Source organism: Triplophysa rosa, unplaced genomic scaffold (assembly GCF_024868665.1).
Source record: "Triplophysa rosa unplaced genomic scaffold, Trosa_1v2 scaffold171_ERROPOS963351, whole genome shotgun sequence".
In the NCBI taxonomy this organism is placed as follows: domain Eukaryota; kingdom Metazoa; phylum Chordata; class Actinopteri; order Cypriniformes; family Nemacheilidae; genus Triplophysa; species Triplophysa rosa.
Genome location: NW_026634175.1, coordinates 92,152 through 99,839, shown reverse-complemented (window position 1 = coordinate 99,839; position 7,688 = coordinate 92,152). Strand labels below are relative to the sequence as shown.

The following is a 7,688-nucleotide window of genomic DNA, read 5'->3' as shown; positions in this document are numbered from 1 at the left end:
ACCGCAGTACAACGTACATGCACAGAACACAGTACACAACGTAATACACGAGCACAGGACAAAGAAACAAGAGGGTATATATAGGGAAGACAAACGAGGGATAACGACACGGGGCAGGTGTGGGTAAAAAAACACTCAGGGAAAGTTAACGAGGAAACGAGATGGCAGGAACAGAGACGAGACACTGGAGAGAACGTATATTATTGTCAAAAGGACAATAATATGTTTCTCTCCACACATAACCAAACGCTTTGTCATGACTCTGCTACAGGACCAAGAAAAACATGACTAAATGAAGCAGAGCCATGACACTCACCCTTTTGTCATTTCAAACCTGTTTGACTTTCTTTTGTAGAAAACACAAGAAAGTAATTTTTAAATGTTGTTACACATTAAATTTACCTTGTTTTGTGTCAGTAAAATTGAAGTGAATGGATGCTGTCATTGTTTGGTTACCAACTTTCTTCAAAATATCTTCTTTTGTGTTCAAAGAAATTCATTAAGGTTTAAAATGACAAGAGAGTGGGTAAATGATGACAGAATTTTTTAGGTGAACTATCCCTTTAAGACGTAATCATCTTTCTTACCTTGAAATGTTGGTTTCCTGAAAAAAAAACCCTAAAATAATAAACCTTGATGATGTATGCAATTGACAAATGCAACCTCCGGAGGACGCAGCCGAAATCTTGGGCAGCACGTGTCCTGGAAAAATGGCACGTATGGTCACTCTACTGTACTGTCCAAGGATCAGGACAAATTGTATTTTGATGCTTTGGGAATACTGTTTTTTACGCATTCATGGGTAAATCTTAATAAATGCATGGCTTTATGCAAACCCCAGATTATAAAGTATGTAACAACTACCAATTACACATTCTCCCTTTCAATCAATTGTTTGCATATCCCTATTCTACATTCATAAAATTCAGGCATTAAAAAGGGAACATAATTACTGCTGCTTTAACAGACATATTGGTAATATTTAAAAAGGGAACATTCGGCATTGTGTAAAAAACCTGTAATGGTAATCCGGATTGAAGAGGAAAACCCTGCTCAGCCTCTTGCAAGGAAAAAATATCCTGCCAGAATATATGTGATGGCCTATAAAATGAAAAAGAATAATTCATTTAGTACATCATTATACCAACACAGAACAGTAAGCCATTGTACACAGACAGATGATAAGATTTAACAAACACAATACAGTTTACAACCTTAAAGTAGAATTTTAGCACAGTAGACTCTACGAAGATATCAACAGATTCATATTATTGTCCTTCTTGACAGTTTAATTAATGGGATTTAAGACCAATAAATGAAACGATGGGTATTAATCTAATCTTCACACTGAAGATAGTATACTACTGCTGATTTAATGTAGCTGACGGACACAGATCATGTCGACATACTTTAACCCCATTTAAAGTTTAAATCATGAGCTGGCTAGTATTATATTCATAGTCATTGTTGCGGTTGCCAATACCGCATTACAGTTTCATTAAACAAATGGTCAGTAAATATTAATAAACAATTCGAACAATAAACAGCTGATATTACAGCTAGCTATGAGAATCTAATGGTTGTTGTAGTGACTTTAAGACTAACGTTATAACTCTAGTTAGCAACGCACACTTCAGGTGCATTAAATTTGCAAGGCAAATCAAGCTAGACATCCGTTTTATTTTGATCCTTAAGGAAACCAATCTAACGTTAAAGAGACCAAACTTTATGCACATGATGAAAGTACTCACTGATTGTTGTCCATTCTGTCCGTGTCCGTGCAACTTGCTTTTCCACGACCCAGTAGCCCAGCGCGACTCTGCGAGCCTTTCAAGATTCAACTCGTGAGCCTCGGACCATCCCATACAGACGCAGTTGAAGCCAGATTCACAGTGACAGAAACTGCGTGAAACGTCTTACATGAACAGCGCGATCGTGTGGTGTGCTGGCCACGCCCCTTATGAAAATAGTTAATCTGGCTTTCTACACCAAATATACTTTTTATTAAATTATGGTTGTTTAGGACACTAAACTTTGCTCAGGCTAGCAGTTTAACAGCTGTAATCTATTAATATAAACGCTGAAACAAAAACGTGCCAGGTTTTCCCCTCCAATGTATACAAACTGAATGAATATGCATAAGGTAGGATCAGCATAATGAGATGGGGCTGAATAGAGATCTCTATGATGCTATTCTTACTAGTAAGAATTGCTATTGCAGAGCTCTCTAATTCAGTTGTTACTAGTCAGATTGCAAATACAGAGCTCTCTAATCGTAATTATTACTATAACAACTGAATTAGATATCTCTACCATAGTGGCAACACTGTACAGAAACAAAAAACAACAACAAAACAAACACTCAACACCCTCAGCGCTGTGTCTCATGGGCCCGATTCACATCTAAGTCATATATTTAAAAAAATTGAGATTACTTTGCAATGTCCATGTCTATGGCAAAGTTCAGGAGCCTGCTTTTTCTCTCAAACATTTGAATGATGATTCGGTTAAAGGGCTCAAATTTGGCAGAATTGTTGACCAGTTTCTCATAGACTTCCCATACACAAGAACATGATCAACTGGTGTTTCTCATATTTGATCAGAAACAAATGTTCTTTGACCCTCTCTTCTTCATCATCTCTGCCTCTTACCTCCTTGAGCTCTTTACTATTGTTAGGGATCATTTTCAAAAACACATAATCATCCACGGCTCTTTCTATACTGTATTATCTTGAGATTCTGTTTTGTGTGTCCTCAATTTTGCTACTTATTGTTATGTGTTTGTGTTTTAACCTGCATGTGCAAAATAAGCATTTTTGTGTAGACTTTTCAGAAAACATTGAGAAAGTTGCAACTTTTGTAAAAACAAGCTAAATGTGTTTTGAGTTTAAGAAATATGTCTTTGTTTCAAGTATTTGTTTGGAAAATTAGGCCAAGTGAATTAGTTATAGTGTGTTAGCAGTCCAGAAAAATTATGACACACACATGAGATGCTAATTCTCTTACAGACATTGATATTAAACTCACCCATCACACTGATAAACACAGCAGAGCTTGAAGTTTTTTGTCCATGTATTTCTGTGCTACACCAGAACTGATCCTGATCAGATTGAGTAACTGAACTGATAGTGTTTGTGTTCTGTACAGTGTAATGTATAGAGTTCAACACTTCACTTCTGTCTTTATACCACAGATATCTCCAGTGTAATGATCTGTATTGTTTCTCTATCTCACACTTCAGAGTGACTGTCTCTCCAGTGAACACAGATGTGTCTGGTGTTACTCTCACTGTAGCTCTGGGTAAAGCTGAGGAAAGTACAACAAAAGGTTATGAATCTCTCATTACAGACGTGGGGTGTATAAAACGCTGAAATCAAAGACTGATTACTTGAATAACCTTCAGTTTCCCTGGAATGGATGCTGAAACTCAACACTGGAAAAAACAAAAAGAAAAACATTTTGTAGGATTTTTTAAAATTAGACGTTTAAATCTTTTTCATTTTTTCACTACACTATAGTTAATATCGTAATAGCAAATATCAAATTCATAACCATGGTATTTATAATTATCAAACTGTGTAGTCAGTTCCCAAATCGGTTTGCCGTAAAATTCATTCCTTTAACTACATCTTTTAAAAACATTACATTTTTTAAGCTTGCCATGCACGCACCCCTGCAATTACCATTACAGCCCACCAGGGGGCTTCGGCCTAAAGTCCAACAGGTCATTTATAAAATCTGAAAGCAAGATTTTTTGCACAAGAGCATTTCTAAAAACCATTTCCTTCCTCTTAAATTGATGTGTGAATTTTGCAACTCACTTTACTGAATTATGCTGAAGCTGATTTTTAAAATTCATATGACTGGTTTTAATGGGAATATGCTTTTGTGGGAATGGGAATGTGCTTTGCAATAGTATGAATAACATGTATACATTTACAGTATGTAATATCCACTGCTATTCAGTTTTAACGTGGGAAATTTGGACACTCTTGTCACACTTGTTCATTACTAAAAAAATCAAATTTGTTAAGAAACACTTTATAAAGACCTGATCAGAATAGAATTTGTTGTTTGGGGGGGTTAGTATTACACACATACTAACTAGACTAGACACGCAAACACATAAGCACTACTCTTGACAAGTTTTCACCACTAAGGGACATAATAAATGAGTCGCTATGATTACCTCTAAAGTTGTCTATGTGTGCAAACTTCAAAGTGACAGTGCTTTGTTTTTTAAATTGAAGTTTGCACCCTAAATAGTGCACTTACTGCCTAACTATTAGAACAGATTATCAGCTCTACCACAGCTACTAACTTGTTTCTAACACATGCTTTTGGAGCAGGATTGCATAAAACTCTTTTTCAATGTTGACGAGGATGTTTTAAGTTATGAAATTTACCGGATGTCCTAAAGAGACCTATTGTCTTACCTCACCACACCTGTTAAATAGCCTAATTTGTTTATTTCCTTTCCTGTCATGTACCACCAGTGGATGTTATTTTACTGTTGGTATGTTTATACCACAGTTTGAGAATAACTGATATAGATCTAAAATCTAAAAATGAATAATCACACAGACCCAGAGGCAATTTTACACAAAGGTTTAACTGTGACTTGTTCATTCAACACCGATTTGTCATTAACTGGACATAATAATGGTGGTAGTGACAGTTATTAATCATGATAATTAATCAAATCTATATTAGAAGCTTGTGAACAACGGCTGTTTCTCACACACTGGTTAATAACTAAAAAGAAAACCACAGTGATTTCATCCCCATCTCTCTTCATAAAATGACTGACACTGATTAATGTGTCAATAAAATAAACTGTACCTGCTATGAAGATAAAAGTTATATGTTGTGCTGGACAAAACTATTACTATCTAGGTATGCCTATGATATGCTTTTTAGTAATACATTTAGGACAAAACAAAATTTGTATACGTATTTACTGGACAAAAGGCAAAAAGGCAGTGTATCAGGAAATAGAGTTTGTTATACTACACAAACATATATATATATATCATGGCAAATATAGCATACACTAGTTTCATCTCAGATTGTATTGTATTAGTGTAACTTTTCCTAAATTCTTCTTCAAGCTCAGCATTAGTTTACATTCATACACAACTAATAAAGAGCGAACAAACATGTAAATTGTCCAAAGTTTGACCTCACCTTTGGACACTGCTGTATATCAAGAGATAAAGATTTTAACTAATGGCTGGAATACACTACAAGACTTTAAAAATCTGAAGAGATATTTTTTAAACAAAGACATCATACACTTGCAGACTTTTTGAAAGTTTCAGATAGAAACACACTAACTGATCAAATCTGCAGACTGGCACAGACTTTCTGCAACAAGTCCGGACTGAAAATCTGGACAAAATCTGAGCAAAAATCTTCTAGTGTATTTTATCCTAAGAGAGCAGCAAGAAAAGGTTTTGATAAAAGAAGAAACACTGAGAAGATCATACTCACAGAGCACTAGAAGAAGAGAACTGAGCTCCATACTGATCTACTGATGACACACTTCAACAAACACACTGTGTTAAACACTCAAACACTTCCTCTATAACACCAATGTACAACCCCTGCGTCCCAAACTGCATACTATTCACCCTACATAGTGTTTGAAATTACAATGATTATGTGCCAAATCTTAATAAGTTGAAATGTGTATTTTTCAAGTAGCCGATATTACCCACAACTTATTTTGAGAGCCAGAAGTTTAGTGACGCTGCATTAAAATATATTAGTAAACTGGGATGCAGCATACATAAATGTTGTAAATTAAATTCACAAGGAACCACAGAGATTTACATGCATATGTACACCAATGTTTGATTGTGACTTTTTAACAGCGTCATATGAAGTAAAACAATATTTATTTGTCATTAATTGTACAATATAATGGCGGTGACAACACTTATTGAAAAACTGCTCTCTGACACACAGGTGAATACCACAGAACTGAAATAGAGATAGAAACAGCACAACAAGATCCTCTTCATCTCTCTCTATTCCAGCAGACCACAAACACTGACGGTATTGTGACAATAATACACATATACCTCTGAAAACACAATACATAAAATATCTAATATCTAAACTTAGACATTTAGGAATAGACACAGAGACTTCAAGAGGAAGGTTTTCTGATTGGGCCATTGCACCAAACCAACCTGATGCTGAAAGAGGAAGAAGAATAAACACATAGATGTGCGTGAGAATGAATATCTGGTGATGTTGCATCATCATTCACAGTGTGAAGAGACGCTCACACGAGAGGTCAACACATCTCATCTGCACATCATCTGTGTTTCATGCTAAAGTTTTTAATGCTCGGACATGAAACCTAATATACTGTATATAATATCATTGACTTAATGCAGTTTTCGAGTCAATCAAAGTGTAATAGATTTATTGTCTTAAGAGTTCCTTCTGTCTGTAGGCCTCAGTGAGCAAGACAAAGTAACGGTGGTAAAAGTAAAAAATGATATAAACAAATAAAATAAAAATTAATACTTACCAAAAAAATGTAAATGCTTCAGAATTAAAATGTATTTGATGGACAGCTGTTGAGTTGACATAAGCTATTCTTACTTTACAGTCAAACTCATCTCATATAGCTACAGTATACTGAAAGAGGAACTAAAGTCAGACGAGAATATAATATCCAGATCACCATCTAAAAACAGCTGGAATCCGCTGTAGGAACTCACTAAAAGAGCAATCTAAACCAACTGATTAAAAAAGTATATAGTACCCCATAATTGTGACTTTTTATCTTATATTTTTAGCTGTCGTTTTTTTGCACACTCATTAACTTGACCAGAAGACATACTACATGTCTGGGTAAAGGAATATATTTATTGGAATGAAAGAAATTTAAACAAAGTAGAGATTGAGTTCAATTTATTTTGTATAGCACTTTTAATGTCGATGCATTAGTTTCCATAGAAACACCTTAAAAAGCCATCAGAGGATGACAAAAGCAAGCAAAAGGACTCTAAACAGAAAAAACCCATGAAACCTTGGAAAACCAATGATTTGACAGGGAATATCATCCTCATCAAACCAGCATATTTGAACAAATTTATTCAAAGTATAGACATATAGACAGGTGTCACGAGTGGTGAGGGAACAAGGACACAGTACAGAGGACCCAGACGCAGACAGCGGATAAGGGATTAACAAGACATTTAATAAAATATAAATACAAAACAAAGACCCACGTGGGGGCAACAAAACAAAACAGGAGAATCCACAACAGGACAGGACTAAGACTAGATACACCTAACAAGACTAAGATTACATAAACATGAACATAACTACAAATGACTAGACTAGACTAGACTGACACAGAACAGGCACTCACCAGACAAAAGACAAAGAACCAGCACAAGACAATGAAACAAGAGGACTATATAAAGGGGACTAAATCAAGAAGGGGACCGGTGCGGGACATGAACTAATTAACAAGCAACAACGAGACGAAAGGGCGGGAGCAGAGACGCCACACCGGAGAGAGGGAGTATATGGAATGCCAAAACTGTCTCTCTCCACATAAAACAAGAGGTTCTATCATGGTTCTGCCACTAGGTCAAGAAAAGCAAGACAAGGTGGGGCAGAACCATGACAGACAGGACTGTCACTAATAGAGTGAAAGCTGG

At 35.7% G+C, this 7,688-nt stretch overlaps 1 long non-coding RNA gene across 1 annotated transcript; it reads right to left on the bottom strand.

The window, feature by feature from the left end:
- Positions 1-3,129: 3,129 nt before the first annotated feature.
- Positions 3,130-5,627, bottom strand: LOC130549766 (uncharacterized). Its single transcript, XR_008962266.1, has 3 exons — positions 5,494-5,627; positions 3,398-3,433; positions 3,130-3,306 (listed from the first exon to the last, which is right to left on the bottom strand). It is a non-coding gene; the product is annotated as an uncharacterized LOC130549766 (long non-coding RNA).
- Positions 5,628-7,688: the final 2,061 nt, after the last annotated feature.